This window comes from Mauremys mutica, chromosome 3 (assembly GCF_020497125.1).
Source record: "Mauremys mutica isolate MM-2020 ecotype Southern chromosome 3, ASM2049712v1, whole genome shotgun sequence".
Taxonomy (NCBI): Eukaryota; Metazoa; Chordata; order Testudines; family Geoemydidae; genus Mauremys; species Mauremys mutica.
Window position 1 is genome coordinate 26597427 of NC_059074.1, and position 18898 is coordinate 26616324.

Sequence of the window (18898 nt, forward strand, 5' to 3'; positions counted from 1 at the left end):
GTTTTCAAGGTAGTCCAGGTCTTATATGATATTCCAGTCCTCCTCTGTATTGGCAATACCTCTCAACTTTGTGTCATCCACAAATTTTACTAACACACTTCCACTTTTTGTGCCAAGGGCATTAATTACAATGTTAAATAAGATTGGTCCCAACACCAGTCCCTGAGGAACTCCATTAGTAACCTCTCTCTGTTAACTGGAGTTCTTTCAACCCAAAGCTCTTGGTAACTTTTACTCTGTGCAAGGTAGTGTCAGGAAATAAATCAGGGGAGACATGGGCGTCCGACCGATAGATGGCTGGCACAAACAGGACAACACAAGAGTGCTTTCACTTAAAGCTAAACTTTACTTAGTCTCAAGCACTTACACACGTTCACAACAGGTTAGTAAAACACCGCCAACCCTCAATTACCGAAGCTGCGTGTGGCTGTCGAGTGGCACAGCGGCAGCCCGTCTCCCGGTGGGAAACACAAGATGCATCCAGAGGGAGGGACCAGTCCAGACTTGAACAGTCCCCCTACCTCAAACTTTCCCCCTTATTTTATTCATTAGTAATACAATTACATGTCCCTTAAAAAAAACCTTGTTAATCAAACAGTATCAATGGTCAAGCAAGAGGTTTTCTTCTGATTATTGATTAACTGGGTTTGGGTTTTTCCAGAGTTTGCAGCCTTGAGGCCCTAACAGACACATTTCTGAGGGCACATCCTGCTCTTCTAAAATGCATGTATCAGCAACTTCAACACAATTCTTATCAGGAAGGATGTGGGGTCAAGCTGCCCTTTCTGTGACACCCAGAATCTCCTCCCCTCCTGCCTTGGTCAAGCTGAGGCTGTTGCATGGCCACTTTACAGCCTGCTGACTTGGCTGCTTTTAGCAACAGGCAGTAGTGGTTTCGGGCATTTTACTGATTTGCCAAAATCTTCCCGTACACCTCAAGCCTGACAGTTCACCTTTTAGCATGACCTCTTGTAGTCTTCCTTTTAACCAGTTCCTTATCAATCTTTCAGTTCTCATATTAATCCCCATCTTCTCCAATTTAACCAATAGTTTCCTATGTGGAACTGTATCAAATGTGTTACTAAAATTCAGGTAGATTAGAGCTACTGCATTTCCTTTGTCTAAAAAAATCAGTTATCTTCTCAAAGAAAGAGATCTGGTTGGTCTGGCACAATCTACCTTTTGTAAAATCATATTGTATTTTATTCCAATTACCATTCACCTCTATGTCCTTCACTACTTTCTCTTTCACAATGTGTTCATACACTTGGTATACAATTGAGACCTGTAGTTTCCTGGATCACTTTTTTTTTCTTTCTTAAAAATAGGTACTGTATTAGCAATTCTCCAGTCATAGGGCATGGCCTCTGAGTTTACAGATTCATTAAAAATCCGTGCTATTGGGGTTTTCAATTTCATATGACAGTTGCTTTAATATTCTTGGATGGAGAATATTAGTCCCATTAAGTTGTTTGAACTTGACTTCCACTTCGGATGTGATAATTTCTATGTCTATTCCATTAGCCATCCTGCCGCTATCCCTAAGCTCCTCATTACCTTTATTAAAAACTGAGGCAAAGTATTCATTTAGGTGTTAGGATGTGCCTAGATTATCTTTAATCTCCACCCCATCCACAGAGTTTAGTGGTCCCACTTCTTCTTTTCTTGTTTTCTTTTATTTATATTGCTACAGAACCTTTACTATGGGTTTTAATTCCCTTTGCAAGGTCAAACTCTGCTTGATTTTTGGTAGTTCTCACTTGTTCCCTATACTTTCTGATCTTCAGGATGGACCATTCCTTTCTGATCCATCCCATCTTCCATTCCTTGTAAGCTTTCTGCTTTCTCTTAATAAATTGTTTGAGATGCTTGCTCATCCAGTTTGGTCTGCAACCCTTCCCCATGATTCTTTTTCTCCTTGCTTGAGATGCAGGCTTCAGATAGTTTCTGCAGCTTTGGCTTCTTCCACATTCAGATCTTTGAGTTGTTCAGTCCAGTCTACCTCTTTAAATCTTCTTCAATGCTTAGCTAAATGGTTGGCCATATTGATCATTCACCATTTGGTCTGTTGCTGTGAGGCCGCAAGAGGTTGATGAGCTAAGAGTCCAACATTGGAAGAGACTTGATGCATCCATGTAATAGTGGGTATGACTCTGGGCCACCCCCACCCCTCAGTTGGTGGAATTTTATCCCAGATGTTACAAGCCACTTGGAGAATGGCATTCACCGGAACGTCTTTTGGCATTCTTGCGACATGTCCGAAAAGTGCAAGACGCTATCTGCAGACATTGGCCCCAGTAGTCTGTAGACCAGTGTGACCGTAAACATCTGCATTACAAGTGGAAGTCGTTCCATTTTATGCCTGATATAAAACATTGGCATTTTGTGTAGAAAGCCTCCAGCTTTGCCCAGTCTGAGCAGCATAGCATCCATGTTTCACCACCGTACAGCAGTAAGAAGAGTATACAGCTCAAATAGATCCTGAACTTGGTTGTTGCTTTGAGATGATGTTGTTTTCATATTCACTGTAAATGACCCATGGCAGACGCTGCAATGACAATCCGGTGGAGAGCCTCCATGTGAGAATTGGTGTCTATAGAATCCAAATGGCAAAAGCTGGACACTGTTTCAATAGTTTAATTATTCAAAGAGGGGTTGCGTGTGGACCCGATCCTAGATTTTGAAGCTTTGTCTTTGCCCATGAAATATAGAAGCCAACCATAGCCAATTCCTCTTCCATTTGCTGGAGTGCCTTGCAAAACCTGTCAGGACTCTGTATTAGAAGAACATCATCAACCACATGGTCAAGGTCTGAGAGTGAGAGATCACCAATCTTAATGCCGATGGATCTGATGGAATGATGCATTATGAAATCCATTGCCCGACTTCCTTAACTAATTCCCTTAATTTTTTAGTTTGCCCTTTTGAAATCAAGGACCCTAGCTGCAGATCTAGTTTTATTTATTCTTCCATTTAGTTTAAACTGAATTAGCTCATGATTACTCCAACCAAGGTTGTCCCCTACAACCAGTTCTTCTATGAGATCCTCAATACTCACCAATACCAAATCTAAAATGGCATCATCTCTTGTTGGTTTGGTGACTGGTGAAGAAATCTGTAGGCTATCACATCCAGGAAAATCTGGGCCCTACCATTATTAGTAGTATTTGTCCTCCAAACTATATCTGGAAAATTAAAGTCTCTCATAATCACAAAATCCTCAGTAGTATTTATTTAATTAAAAACATTAACGAGGTCTCTATCCATAACTGGATCCTTGGGGTCTGTATCATACCACAAGCACTATTCCTGGGGAACCTCTGGTAACTTTCTTCCTCAAAGTGATTTTGACCCAAACAGACTCTGTTTTATGCATTCCATCATGTTCAATTTCTTTACTCTCTACCTCATCATTAACATACAATGCTACTCCACCACCTTTATCTTTATTTCTGTCTTTCCTGAACAGCCCATACCCTTAAATCCCTGTACTCCAATCATGACTACCATTCCACCATGTTTCTGTTATCCCTGTAATATCTGGTTCACTTCCTGCACCATAGTTCTAGTTCCTCCATTTTGTTACCCAGGATCTTGGAATTGGTGTACAAACATCTTAGTTGCTTCTGCTTGTTTCACCTTTGTTCCCCTTCTCTAAGGACATACTACTTTACAACATACTTTTTTTGTTTGAGCTAGTAGATTAGAGGTAACATTTCCAAAAATGCCTGTGAAGCTTAGGAACTGTTGAGAGTCTAATTTGGGAAACAGTTACAAGTTCATCCAATTTAAGCTTAATTCTTGTATTTAATTATTTTATTAGCTTTATTTATACAATTTTTAGACTGGATTATTGTTACTTATATTATTTGAACACACATTTATGCCAGACATTAAACAGATAAAATGGAATTGGTAGGGGGACCAACTTAACACATTCCAGGGAACTGGGAATATTTTTTTTTATAATTTTATGATGGTCATTGCTGACTATGATCTTTGATTTAGTCTTTTAGTCCCATTTTTTTAGTTTATTTGATGTTTTTTCAATGTGGGCCTTGTTTATTTGAGGGGTTTTATACATATTATAATTCTCTTATTACATATTTTTTTAACCTTTAAGCATGTTAGGCGTTTGTTTTAGGTAAGCCAGACAATATGCATACACAAGCTTTAATTTACACAACTTTTGCTTTTTATGTCATTCTCTTTCTGTATCATCCTGCTTCTGGGTTTTCTCAGGAAAGAGGGCTTCTTTTCATTACAGGCTTGTGTATTTTTTTACCTAAAATTTTCAGCACCGCATGCCTTTGTCCTTTTAGCAATAGCATCATTCCCACCTTTTCATGCTCTCTGTATGTGTAGATATATCTCCTCAATATATGTTCCATTCTATGCATCTGAAGAAGTGGGCTGTAGCCCATGAAAGCTTATGCTCAAATAAATTTGTTAGTCTCTAAGGTGCCACAAGTACTCCTGTTCTTTTTGCGGATACACACTAACACGGCTGCTACTCTGAAACCTGTCATCATTTTATGCAAATCCACAATTCAAGGCAAATTGGCAAAACCACATTCATGGCAGCATGACTTTGGCCTGAGTGTTACCTCACTATCCATAATTACCAACTGTTAAAATATATCTAATAAAGCTCTTAACCTTACCATTTAGCAATTCTTCATTTCAATATTATAAGTCAGCATATGTATATCATCCTAACTTTTATTTGGATGGGGTGGGGGCAAAGGGAGTTATGGAAAGTTTGATGACCTTTTTATGTCAACATTTCTTACCTTTTTTTTCAGAGGACTTTTCCACAAAGTCCGATATCATGTCTGAATATCGTTACAAACAAAAACATGTTAGCAATTTTCCCTGTGTTGTAGTTTGAGGAGTGTCTTGATTTTAGGACCTGAATAATCAGTGTTCCCCAACAGAATTCAAGTCCCACCGACTTTCAATGAGATTAGGCTCCTAAGTACCTAAATTACATTAGAAAAAGGGACTCAGGGCTTGATCTACTCCCATTTCAAAGAAGGATAGGTCAATGCACACTATGGAACCATGTGCAGTAGCAGGGTCCATATGGACAGTTATTACGTGGCATGCTAGTGCAGCCGCCAGCGTGACATACATTAACTGTTTGTACTGACAAACCCTTAATCTCTGAAATCACTTAGGTACTTTTGAATATGCCCATGTCTATATTACAAGTTGCACTGGCTTACCAAAAAATGCATGTAGATGAACTGGTGCAACTTTGTGTATGGACACTCATATCTCTTTAAATCTGGAATATAGTGGTTTAGTGTTGTGAGTGCAAGATGATATAAAACAGAATTAAACTGATATTAGATTGTCCACACAGTGTTTTGAATTGGGTTAACAAAATTGTTTTTTAACCAATTTAAGTTAAACTGGTGCAATGTGTTTATTTAGACAAGCCCTGCATTTAAATTGATTTTGTTACGCTAGTGCACTCCCCTGTGTACACATTATTAAAACAATTTAAACTTGCTTTTTTTTTAAACTTTGATATAAATTAATTCTGAATTAAGGGGAGATCTTGAAAGGCACAAAGGCATCTATCTGTGGAAAGCAATGGGAGTAAGGCACCAAACTCTGACTTGGGTCTTTGAAAATCTTCCTCATAAACTAAATAGACACAAATTATGCTTAAATTGATGCCAATGTTCACACAAGGGATTTCACTTGTTTAATGGAATTTATTTTTAAAGGATATTGGTTATAGTGAGGCAACTTGTAATATAAACCAGGGAAATTTCTGAATCTGGTGACCTTTAGGGCACATTGTAATGTCTATCTATGCACGCAGGCTTTTACCACTTTAATTAGAGCTGGTACTTGTGAGTTAGGTGAGATGAAGCATAATCATGTATAGTGGTAGCTATAAAATATAGCTTTATTTAAAGCTCCACCCACTGCAGTACAACTTGTCAGTCATGTTAGATTATAATGCACTTGAATGACAAACAGAACATTTGAATATGCCTGGGGCATGTCACACACTAAAATGTGTTTCTGTCATAAACTTTTCATAAGAGTATTTATTTTGTGAACAAAATTTAACAATTACCTTAAATCTTCAAGGGAGATGAATTCTTTTTTAAATCCTGAAATTATAAATGTGGCAGATGCTCAATAACTGTCACATCCTTCCACTAATGTATAAGGATTAAAATGTCCATGTTCTGTAAATAATTACCTATTTCGATGAAAGCAGCATGCATTTTCTTAATGTGAAATAGAGAGAAAGCATTAGCTTGCATTGTCACTTCAAATCATGTCACATTATGTCACATTAATTGTCTCATTATAATCTGATGTACTCTGGCATACTGTATACACTTTCTGTTGAGCTACTGTACCTTTTAAAAATACTATTTGCTATTCTCTTATATAAATCAGGAAATATTCTCTTTTGGCTGCCAATAAAGGTTGACACTTTAACAGATTATTCAGATGGATCATAGGGACTCACTGCTTCCCTACTGAGCTGCTGCAGAATTCCCTTCCAGGAATTATTGTTCAAAAGGCAAAAATCACATGTTGTAGTGCAAGACTTCCTTGTTATGTTAGCTCCCCATTTCAGCAAGGTACTTAAGAACATACTTAGCTTTAAGCATGTGATAGGTCCTATTGCGTTCAACTGGAACATTATTCTTAGTCCATTTCAGGTCTTACGTGTCTCTGAACATTTCCTCCTCTTTTTTAAGTAAACATTAGAAAACTTTTTCTTTGCTCATTAAGCTATGTCAAGGTTCTTGTCATTAAAACAAAAGTGAGTGTATGCATTGAGTTTCTTTTAGAATTTGAAATGATTCTCATGAGGATGACTCTGTAAAAGATTTGGGGAGTATGGTAGATAATCAGCTGAATGTGAGCTTCCAGCAAGATGCTTTGGCCAAAAAAGCTAATGCGATCCTGGGATGCATAAACAGGGAAATCTTGAGTAGGGGCAATACATAACTTGTGGTGTATAAAGGATTTATGGAGGATAGGCCCATCAATGGCTGTTAGCCAGGATGGGGAGGGACGGTGTCCCTAACCTCCGTTTGCCAGAAGCTGGGAATGGGCTACAGGGGATGAATCACTTGATGATTACCTGTTCTGTTCATTCCCTCTGAGGTAGCTGGCATTGGCCACTGTTGGAAGACAGAATACTGGGCAAGATGGACCTATGGTCTGACCCGGTATGGCCGTTCTTATGTTCTAAATAGGGGTCACAGAGTGTGTCTTTCACCAGCCGAGGGGGGAATGGAAAGTCGTGCCAATCACTGAGCTGAGTCCATTGCAACAGGCATGCATGTGATAGTGTACCTGTAATCATTGAGCCAGGGCACTAGGACCTCACTTTGACAATAAATCTGTCTGGGTGCCTTTGCTACTGAAATGAGTCTGTGGCCTTTTAGGCAGTTCGATCAAAGTCTGCTGTGTCAGCTATCTGCGCAGAGCACACAGAACACACACGCAACCAACAACTAACTACACACCTATGTATATACTGATTAGGTAGCATTTTACATTCCTTTTGCATGGGGTTCATGATTACCCAAAGCCAAGGAATCAGGCTTTCATGTGTATTTAATGCTCTCCAGGCAACTTCTACTGATCAAGTAAATGTCTACCACTGAGGCTGGGTTTAACAAGAGAAAAGGTGTCTCAAGATTACGCAGGGAGGTGACAGAAGCAAACCAGGGAGAATGGTGATATTACAGATATAAATGTAGGGATGTGTTGGCTGCTAATCACTGACATCAGACAGTCATTGTGGTAGACATATAATTTCTTAATTAGCATAATTTTTGTTGTTCATTGCACTGAGCACAGTATACAAAAGTACATGCTTTTGTGATCAGTATTATCTAGACTAGAACAGTTCTGTTGAGAACAGCCTTGAACTGGCACAGTGATGATCTAATAGACTTTTCCCTCTAGCTCATTTGATTCTATGATTAAGTTCCTGATGTGGTTCCATGGGAATATCATTGGAAGGGACCTTTAACTCTTTCTGCTATATAAAGTATTTTTAAAAAACAGCTACATATTTTTTCAAAATTATTTGTCATGGAAAACAACAGGAAGCAGTGACAGCTTGTAAGGTTTAGGAAAGGGACACAGAAGCAAGGTCGTCTGAGAACACCACCTCCTCATCTCTCATTCCACCTATTATTATTACCATTATTTATTTATGTAATCACTGTGATTATTTGTTTCTGGTAGTTCTATTAATGTGGTTAGCAACTTTCAGACAGAAAAGAAGGGCCAGCCCTTGCCCCCACCCCCCTCACTATCTAACAAGAGACAGATAAAAGATAAGGGAAAAGGATATATACATTATTCCTCAGAAGTGGGTTTCTGGAAGAAGTGGGTCTTTAGGAGGTATTTTTATACAGAAGAAGCTAGTGTATATCACACTAGCTTCTTCTGTATAAAAATACCTCCTAAAGACCCACTTCTTCCAGAAACCCACTTCTGAGGAATAATGTATATATCCTTTTCCCTTATCTTATATATATATATATATATATATATATATATATATATATATATATATATATATATATTTATATTAAACATAGCATCCATATAATAGACTGTAGCATCATTGGTGGATTGGAGGGGCCGAGGGGTGAAAAGGCTGTATATGGCTGGAACAGAGTCATTCAGGGCTTTGCATGCAATGACAAGGTGCTGAAATTTAATGCAAAGGAGGAGGGAGAGGTAGTGGATGGATTCAAAGAGTGGGGGTTAGCCAGAGCAGGAGGACCATGGGTGGGAACATATTGTAAGCTGTAAGGACAATGAGGAGGCTGAGGGGCCGAAGTGGGTGGGGCAGTGAGGAAGGGAGGACTAATTGATAAGAGTGAAGGGGAAAGAAAGAACGGAAGAGGACATGTAGGTGTGTTGGAGGAGGAGTGCTGAGGCATGGCAGTGGTGAATTAGTGACTGAAAGACATAGTGATTAAACAAGTTGGCACAAAAAGTATAGTTAATAGATAAAGCAGGGAGCCAAGTGACTAGTAAAATGAAATTATGTAGAGAGCCAAATAGCTAGTAAATTACAGTGTCAAATGACTGGTAAATTTTAATTACCGTATTTATCGGCGTATAACACGCACTTTTTTCCCCTGAAAATAGGGGGCAAATGATGTGTGCGTGTTATACGCCGATATAACCGGCGTATAACAGGGCCGGCTCTAGGATTTCTGCCCCAGGCAGAAAAGAAAAGCGCCGCCCCCCCCCCAGCGGCGCGGAGCGGCGCCCTAGCCCCTGCCCCACTCCCGAGCAGCGCGGCCCTAGCCCCCCCCCCCCAGCGGCCCGAGCCCCCGCCCTCTCCCCCCCCCAGCGGCGGGGCCTGAGCCCCGAGCCCCGGCCTGCGCGAGCCCCCACCTCCCGAGCGGCGCGGCCCGGCCCTAGCCCCCCCCCGAGCGGCCCTAGCCCCTGCCCCCCTCCCGAGCGGCGTGGCCCGACCCGGCCCGAGCCCCCGTCCCCCTCCCGAGCGGCCCGGCCCGAGCCCCCCTCCCCGCGAACGGCCAATCACACAGCCTGCCTGCTCCTGCACGCTTCGCGGCGCCTTCCAGGGCTCATAGATGTACTCAGCGGGGAACTTCCGGAGGAAAGGGAGGTACTTCCTGCAGGAGGGTCAGGCCCCAAAGGAACAGGCAGGGTGGGTCAGTCAGCCCCAAAAGAAACAAGCCGACATGGGAATTCAGGGCCGAGCCACAGGTCCCTCAGGGCCAACCGCCTTCGCCAGTGTGTCCTAGCCAGCCCAGGCTGAGGGGGCTGGAGCATGGTACGGGATCTTTGGCCCACTCATTTCCTTATAAGTGGTAATAATATTAATAAAACAAGTTCTGAGCTACCCTTATTTTGCTTCAAAGTCCTTTATTTGAAATTTAAGTTTTTTTCCTGAAATTTCCCCCTTAAAATGAAGGTGCGTGTTATACGCCTGTGCGTGTTATACGCCGATAAATACGGTATGAGAATTCCCTCAACTTCTCCTTGCCCTCCCTCCTTACCTGGTAGAGGCTCTGGCTTTTGGGATTCATGAAAAGCTTATAATCTAAAGAGAGTGCCCTGCAGTATTCAAGACAGTCCCAAATACAGGTTTCTCTCATTGTGATGCTCCATAGGCAGCCCTGCAATTTACTTCAGTGGGAGTTCTTCACACACCACTTTCACTGTTGAGCCCCATATTTGGAAATGTTTTACAAATAGGAAGCCCGGGAATCAGTCCCTCTCCCCATTTTCAGGGCACATGATTTTCAGAATTCCCAAAGGCTCTTTTTGAGGGACATAGTTTCTAGTCCATCCCACCTCCCAGGCATTCTTTTGCTGCTAAGAGAATTTACATTGCAGGAAGTATATGAGAAAAATAAACAGTCTTTTCTTCCCTGGACTGGTAGGAACATTAACCTAGTAAAAGGAAATTTGGCCCTTAGGTATAATTTCCATTAGACAAATCCTTGGGCTTCCTGAAACAGTCTGTATTCTGTGAGATCCTTTAGGTGGGAAGCAGTCTGACAAGACAATCAACTCTATTGACAATGTTCATTAATTTTCTTAACATGTTGATGTTAACTTAAATAATTTCTCTTTGGTTACTACACAATAGCCGGTGAGAGCTCTGACCTTCACCTAGATCTGGCAGCTGCTGGCAACCGGGAAGCAGGATGTTTTGTATCCAAACTGGTGCTCACTCTCTGTCAGCCTAAGGTTTGCTGTCAGAAAAATATGGATGGAAACTCCCCTAAGCCTACGAAGATCTCTTTAATGAATCATCTGCTACATCCTAGCAAGATTTAATTAGTTTATCATACGTCCAGAAGGTAAATAATCTTTCATATACTCTAGTGCATGGAATAGTATTCACTTGCCTTCCCACTGAAATACAGTAGAATAGTGTTGCCTTTCTTGTTGCCACATTAAATCTGTTTTTTTTCTTTTCCGTCTCCTCTTTCCTTCCCATCATCTCATACAATGTAAACATCAGCATCAAACTAATCCTTAATTTATTCTTGATATCCATTCTCTCACACACAGAAAATGCATTTGTACTGATCATATAGTTTCTGATATTTTATTTTCCAAGAAAAATATCTACATTAAGAGAGAGAGCCTGGTTCTCGTGTACACTCTAGCCACTTTTCATTGCTTCGTCACTGTAAAGGAGTTCTAAAGTGGGTGTAAATTATATTCAGGCTCAAAGATGTCTTATAAATTACAGTTTCATCCAAACTAAAGCCCCTTTACCATTAAAAAAAAGTAGTGTAGATGAGAATCAAGCCCTGAAATTTTCAAAATTGCTGAGGGATTTGGATACCTAGTTCCCACTAAAATTGCAATGGAGTCTCTTCTTTATAAAAAACATAAAAATAATATGCATTTCTGCAACAGTTCTTATAGTTTATCCTCACAATGTGAAGTTTCAGGGCCTCAAAGACAATCACAAGGAGCTTGAGGGTGAAGGGGAGGATAGCAAAAGAATTTGAAGAACGAGGAGATGGTGATTGCATTGGCCAGGAAAAATGAGTGTTGCAGCTGCATTCTCAGGGTGAGTTGAGGGTCAGGAACAACAGAGAGGGATGTAGTATATTTATGGTGTAAAATGATACAGATCTGGACAAGGATTTTGTTGGTGGGGATGGGCAGCAAAGGATTACCTAGGGAGATGGTGGAATCTCCATCCTCAGAGGATTTTAAGGCCCGGTGTCATAAATATAAAGGGAAGGGTAACCTCCTTTCTGTATACAGTACTATAAAATCCCTCCTGGCCAGAGGCACAAAATCATTTTACCTGTAAAGGGTTAAGAAGCTCAGGTAACCTAGCTGGCACCTGACCAAAAGGACCAATAAGGGGACAAGATACTTTCAAATCTGGGGAGGGGGAAAAGGCTTTGTTTTGACTGTTCTTTGTCTGTCTGTTCTGTGTGCTTGCAGGAGACAGATCAAGAAGGCAAGCAATCCAACTCAATTAGAATTAGTAAGTAATAATAAGGCAATGCATTAGCTTACTTTTATTTTGGCTTGTGATTTTCCTTGTCTAGAGGGAGGTTTTGTCTAGAGGGAGGTTTATCCCTGGATTTGTAACTTTAAGATTTTGCCTAGAGGGGAGATCCGCTATGTTCTTGAGTCTTTTGTTATTCTGTAAAGTACTTACCATCCCGATTTTACAGAGGTAATTCTTTTACCTTTTCTTTAATTAAAATTCTTATTTTAAGAACCTGATTGATTTTTTTCATTGTTTTGAGATCCAAGGGTTTGGGTCTGTGTTCACCTGTACCAGTTGGTGAGGAAATTATTCTCAAGCCTTTCCAGGAAAGGGAGTGTAGGGGCTTGGGGGATTAGACTCAAGCCTGCCCAGGAAAAGGGGCTTGGGGGGATATTTGGGGAAGGCTGGGCTACAAGTGGTCCTCCCTAAATGTTTAAATCACTTGGTGGTGGCAGCGTTACTTAATCCGAGGAATAGGGGAGTTTTTAACCTAAATTGGTAGAAATAAGCTTAGAGGGTCTTCATGCGGGTCCCCAAGTCTGTACCCCAAAGTTCAGAGTGGGGAGGGAACCCTGACACCCGGCTTGACAAAGCTCTGGCTGGGATGATTTAGTTGGTGTTGGTCCTGCATTGAGCAGGGGGTTGGACTAGATGACCTCCTGAGGTCTCTTCCAACCCTAATCTTCTATGATTCTATGACTCTATGATTGATTCTTGAGATAATATAGAGGAAAACGTGGAGAGATTTAGTCACATCAAACCTCAACTGGGCTTGATCCAAAGCCTTTTGAAGACAATGGAAAAATTCCCATTGATTTCAGAAGACTTTGGGTCATGCTTCTGATGTAAACAGATGTATCCCAATTAGTTTCAGTGAATCTACACTAACTTACAGCAGGTGGGGACATCATTGTTGGAGGAGAAGAGAGGAGTCAAAGATGACCCCAAGTCTGTGAGCACCAAAAATCCTTGTTTAAAAATAACACCGTTAAACAAAACAAAACAAAACAAAACAAAAATGCTCCTGAGTATATGAGCAAGGCCTTCTGGCATGAGGAATTAAAGCCCATTGGAAACTAAACTTGATTTGTAGAATTTCCACCCCAGTATGTTTTAGTTGTTGTTTCTTTTGGTTTATAGCATGCCTAAGCAGAATTTATGTAGAAATAAAAATATTAATATTTATTTGCTTCTTGGACTGAATGAACAATTCAATGTCCTTTTAACAGTAGTGTCCCTTAAGTATTCAATTTCTTAGAGGACTGTTAAGTAGGATGCTAGATCAGAAGTGTTTTATCAATAATGTATAAGCCTTGGCTTTCATTTTGTTCTTTAATTATATAACCTGTTTTTTTTCCATGTTTCTCTTCTTAATACACACAGAGAATTTTGAGTTTTATTCTTGCCTCTGTATTCACTCACAGTGTGCAATTCAGCAAGAGACAAAAACCACAGTTTTTATAATTTGGGATATCTAGCTTTGGATACCTTGTTTCTGATATTTGTTTGCTTGATTTATTTTTGTTTATCCAGAAGTGCTGAGAAGTACAACTCCCACTGTGTTTAGCAGGAATTGTGTTAGCACTTCCTGGGCGTAGTTTTCAAGTGTCTCAAGCTGGGCTTCCAAAACAGTAGCCAGTTAGAAAAGTTTGACTAATATCTCTGGGCTTCACTTGGCCATTCTGTAAAATGGACAGAATTATTATTAAGCACTTTGAGGACTTGAATGAAAGGCAGTGTAGAAGTGCAAATTGCTATTGTCCTTTACTATATTTCTGCAGCTTCTTATAGTATGTTTGCTATTTCTAATGTCTTTGCTGTTTTAGCCTCAGACGATATTTCTTCGAAGTTAACATGATTTACTTTCTAATGTTCTTTTATTTAATATGTATGTCTTTCCTTCTAGTTATTAAAAATAGTCAATGTTTGAATTCAAACTCCTCTTTGATCAGTGTTCTTTAGGGTATAATTAAACTATTGTCTTTTTTCCCCCTCTCAAACTTCATGAAGTTGACTAAAAATAGAAGTAGATTTTTGAATTCTATCTGCTTCAACTGTCTGTGTTGATCTAGTCAGACAGTCTGTATCACCATCAAAGCACATTCCAAAAAACATCATGTCTGTAGGCTAGTAGGATGGAGATTTGGCAGTGAGGAGTAGCAGCTGTCATTCACTGAACACCTAACTAAATGTCATTTCAGCTTGTTTTTAATAGGGAACTTTTGCCAATCAGGAAAAAATGGTATTAAGTCCTGCTTCTTGGGAAGCTCTCACTGTACCAAATATGAGCAATACATTGTAAGGAAAGAGCATTAAGTGCACTACCCTGATCCCTAACATATGTTTGTGTCCTAGTGTTTGCTGTTATCTTTTAGAAGTTCATCACAGAAGTATTCTTTATGGATTCTTCTTGCTGTTCTTGCAGCATTTAATATTAAAAAGCAAAAGACTGAGCTACTATTTCAGCCATCCACATAATACTATGAAGAGCTTGCAAATGTGCATCACTGCCCTGTACTGGATACTTAAACAGTTATGATGCTATGTCTGGGGCAATATATTGCTGACACACCGACATTTTTGTCCTTTATTTCAAACAATAGGACTCTAGGATTTCTGAACAAGAGGAATAAGTTCTATGCCTTCTGCTTTGTAACAACTGTGAAGATCTTCAGCAGCCATGGGTATGTTACAATGTTTAGCATTCAGACAGCACTGTTCATGGTCACAGCAGTTTACAAATCTCACACCACTCTAGAGAGATCTTAGTCCCTGTAAACTGCGTCGCTTGGCCTACCACCGCTAGGGCGGTGGTGAGCTACTTTTCCCCTGGCCGGCTTGAGCCCCGCCCGGTCTCGGGGGAACCCGGGGCAGGGGAAACACCGGCAAATGGCTGCGGCGCGCCCCTCAGGCAGGGGAGCGCCGGCAAGAGTCCGCGGCGCGCCCCTCGGGCAGGGGAGCGCCGGCAAGAGTCCGCGGCGCGCCCCTCGGGCAGGGGAGCGCCGGCAAGAGTCCGCGGCGCGCCCCTCGGGCAGGGGAGCGCCGGCAAGAGTCCGCGGCGCGCCCCTCGGGCAGGGGAGCGCCGGCAAGAGTCCGCGGCGCGCCCCTCGGGCAGGGGAGCGCCGGCAAGAGTCTGTAGCGCTGTCGGGGCCCGGTTACTGAGGTGGACCGGCCGGGTAGGGGAACGCAGACCCACCCTACACCTCTGCGTTCCAGCCCAGGGCCCTGGCCGGGGCGAGACGAGGGTCCCGCCGCTGGGTTAGCGGGGATCTGCCCGCAACGTAGACTCACCGCAGTGTCGTTCTGTCCCTGGGCTACTTCCTACCCGATTGCGCGTCCTCTGGTCCCTCCAGTTCCTCCGGGTAGACCGCTGCTGGCAGCGCAAGCTCTCCCCCTGGCTCTGGCTCCTCCAGTTCGTCTGAGTACTCGGCGGCAGGCAGTCCTGGTAGGCCCAGTCCTTCCTCCAGCTCAGGTTTCCCCTGATCCAGGGCCTCCCCTGGTGTGGCAGCAGGGTCTGAAGGGAGCAGCGTGCAGTCTGCATCTGCCTCCCTCCCTGGTGCTGCCCTGACTGAGCTAAGGGCCCTGCCCTTTGTACTTCCTGTTCCACCCCTCCCCTTCCAGGGGGTGGAGCAAGCTTGGCCTGGCCCCACCCACTCAGGTTGAGAGAGTGGCTTTTTACCCTCAGGCTCCGAGGGAAGCCACCCTGGCTCCCTACAGTCCCATTTTTTTCAAGTAGGGGAAACTGTGCAAAGCAGTTCAATTTTGCACTGCCTGAATTTCTAGCATTTAGTATCCCTGAGGATGGACCATTTACTGAATGATACCAGAAATGAACAAGTAGATGCAGAAATCTGTTGGATGCACTTGAAAGTCCAAAATAACACATTGCATTTCTGCAGGATGGGGAAGTGAATATTTATGGTTCACCATCCAACCAAACACCTGATAGAGTCAAGAACCTCTTAGAAAAAAATCCTAGAGTTCTAACTGATCACTTATGTCCTAAATGAATCTGTGTGTTTAACTTCAGGTAAGGAAGACAGGAATCAAATGAGACAATGAAAAAATTTCAAGCCAGAGTATCCCAATTGACTTTCACGTGCCAGTTTATTGATATTTAGATCATAAGGTCAAGATGCAAATTGGTCTTCAGACAAGTTCTGGAGAAGAGCTCTTAGCAGTCAGATTTTACTCTGGACAGACTTTGAGGCATTTAATGGACTATGGTTGTGGCAAAATCAGTCCCTCATTACAGAATGCTGTTATATAGGATACATATTGTCATAACCTGAGAACTTCAAAAATACTACTACTGGGGTGAAATCCTGGCCCCTCTATAGTTAATGGCAAAATTCTCATTGAATTTAATGGAACCAGGATTTTGTCCCTGGCATGTAGGCAAGATTGGTAAGACTACGTAAGCAATCAACTGCTGCAGCTCTCTTAATAAAACAACATTAAAGCTGTAATAGCATGTGTGTGCCTGAATGTACATTCTGATTATCAGTATCTTGCTGAACAACCATCGGCAAAGGCTTGATTCAAACAAAATAATCTGTAGGTGAAATAGCCCATCTGTAATTATTACTTGGCTCATAAATGGTCCACTCTGCCTGGAAATTCAGATGCTTATTAGAATTACCCTTACCTCCTGACTCTGCAAGATGGAGTGGAACCTGTGTGAGAGAAACAGTATGCTCTAGTGGAGTCAGATGTGTCCACGAGCCAGGATCCTCATGAGAGGTAATGGGGGCTCTCACACTGATTCGGTGTGTAGCCTTAGATAGCTCATTTAACCTCTCTGCCTCAATTTTTCCATTTGTAAAATGGGTATAATACTAACCTACACTACCTCTGAGGCATGCTGAGAATTAGTGGTTGTAAACACTGCAAAGGTATAAAATACTGCCATATATAAGAGTTAAGTATTGTTACTTCAGCCCCTTCACCTTGTGATTATGGACAGAACATGGAAATAAACACCTAAATATTTTAGATCTTGTTTGATTTCAGATCTAGAAATGGACAAAGGCTTAGAATGTAAGGGGTGGGGAAAGGAGTGGTTTTTGCTTTTGTTTTTCCTTTCTGGACCAGTCACTGCCCCTGTGTGACATCATTAAAAACATCCAACTGGCCAATCTAAAGAGTCCAAACTGACACTCTAAGGAACAGGTCTATAAAAAGATTAAAAATTGACTGCATTTGAACTAACTTATAAAAACGTCGTCATGCTTTCAGTATACAGCAGCTATTCTTTACAGGCCTAAAACTACTAGGTACTGTGTTGATGGGAATTGAAGACCCCCACCGTTTGGCAGGATTGTTCCCTATATAAGAATTGTGCATCATATCAACTCAATTTCTGTGTCCCCATATAGGGAACTTAAAAGATAAATGATAACAATATGCCAAGATCTGATTTATTCTGGAATTTCATTTGTCCTGTAATATGTTCTGACAGGAAAATTGCAGACTGCATTGAAAGTGTAACATTAATATCTTTGCCTGCAGCAAATAGCCTTTTGCAATATTAATGGGGGGGAAAAAACAAGTTTTAGCCACAAATTACAGTAGTACTCAAACTAAAGAAAATTAATGTTTCTTTTCCATAAACAATCAACAACCTAATTATCTCTTTCATGGCTTATTACATTTACTAAGCAAGTGTATACATGACTGACTTGAGAAATGTAACTTAAAAATGCACACAAAATATGTCACCATAATATATTTTTTAAAGTGACATGCTACCTTTTGTAGTAAGGCATAGCATGGGCTATGATATATAACAACTTTCTGCAAAAATAAGCTGCATGTACTAACTAGTATCATGCCATTTAGGCATGAGAATTTGTTGTGACCACAAGTTACCATGGCTGCAAACAAAGTAAACAAAAATGTTGTTGATAGTGTGTTGATGAAGATATAGATCCTGTGCTACCATACATATGTCTGCAACGGTGCATTGAAATATTTTGCCATTATTTTTTCTTTTTTAATGCAAAGGATAATGAAGAAGGTTACAATTTTTATGTCAATTGCCGTTTATTCAAAATCTCATGAAAAAGATGTGATTTAATATATAGATATTTCAAAGTTTTTGATGTTTTTAATAGTTCTTGTAACCTCGATGAATGCATGATTTATGTGGATGAATGCATGGGCTAGTTTGGAGATATGTATTTGATGGTTGACAAGATTGCATGTGATTGAATTGAGTGAAGTCTAGAAAAAAAGTTGATATTAAACAAAAGAGAAATTCTTCTAGCAACATCTAGTACAAAGTGAAGATTGCATAACTTAGAGCTGTCCATAGTCACATTGAATTCCAAAAGCATTGGATCACCCTTCAGTGGGGTTTGCGGCTCCTGCTGCACTCAGTAGTGTCGCTGTAGAAATATGTAGACATTTGTCAGCATGTTTTATGGACCCTGAGTTATAAGTCCCGGAAAGCCTCACCACATTTTATCACTGATGGCAGTCCAGTCAGCAGAATATTTGTTAGCTGATTTTAATAAGAGGATGTTGGTTCAGATTCATCCACAGTACATCTCCGCAGAAGTAGAGGACCACACTGAAATTTGGCAGTATAGAGTATACTTATTCTGGTTTTGCAATTTCAAAATAAATACAGATTATTTTGCTCATATCCTCCAATAAAAACTAGCATCACTTTTCTGTGGACAGAAATGTGTTTTCTGAACTTTTTCTATACTCTGCCTGCACTATCTGCACTACAACTACACAAGCATTTTTTCCTACTGTTATAGATGGTGCTTTATTATGAGATACATATATATTACAGAAGGTAAAATTGACTGATTTATAGAAAACAGTAAGTGCTACATAATAATAATTGATTCTGCTATACTTTGAAATACA

The 18898-nt window shown here is 41.0% G+C and overlaps 1 long non-coding RNA gene across 1 annotated transcript in view; it reads left to right on the plus strand.

Annotated features, from left to right (window-relative positions):
• LOC123365833 overlaps window positions 1-18898 on the plus strand; it is a 173745-nt gene that overhangs the window by 81682 nt on the left and 73165 nt on the right. The window contains exons 2-3 of the long non-coding RNA XR_006577777.1: window positions 10640-10853; window positions 14620-14700. This is a non-coding gene — a long non-coding RNA (uncharacterized LOC123365833). The remainder of the gene's footprint in view (window positions 1-10639; window positions 10854-14619; window positions 14701-18898) is intronic.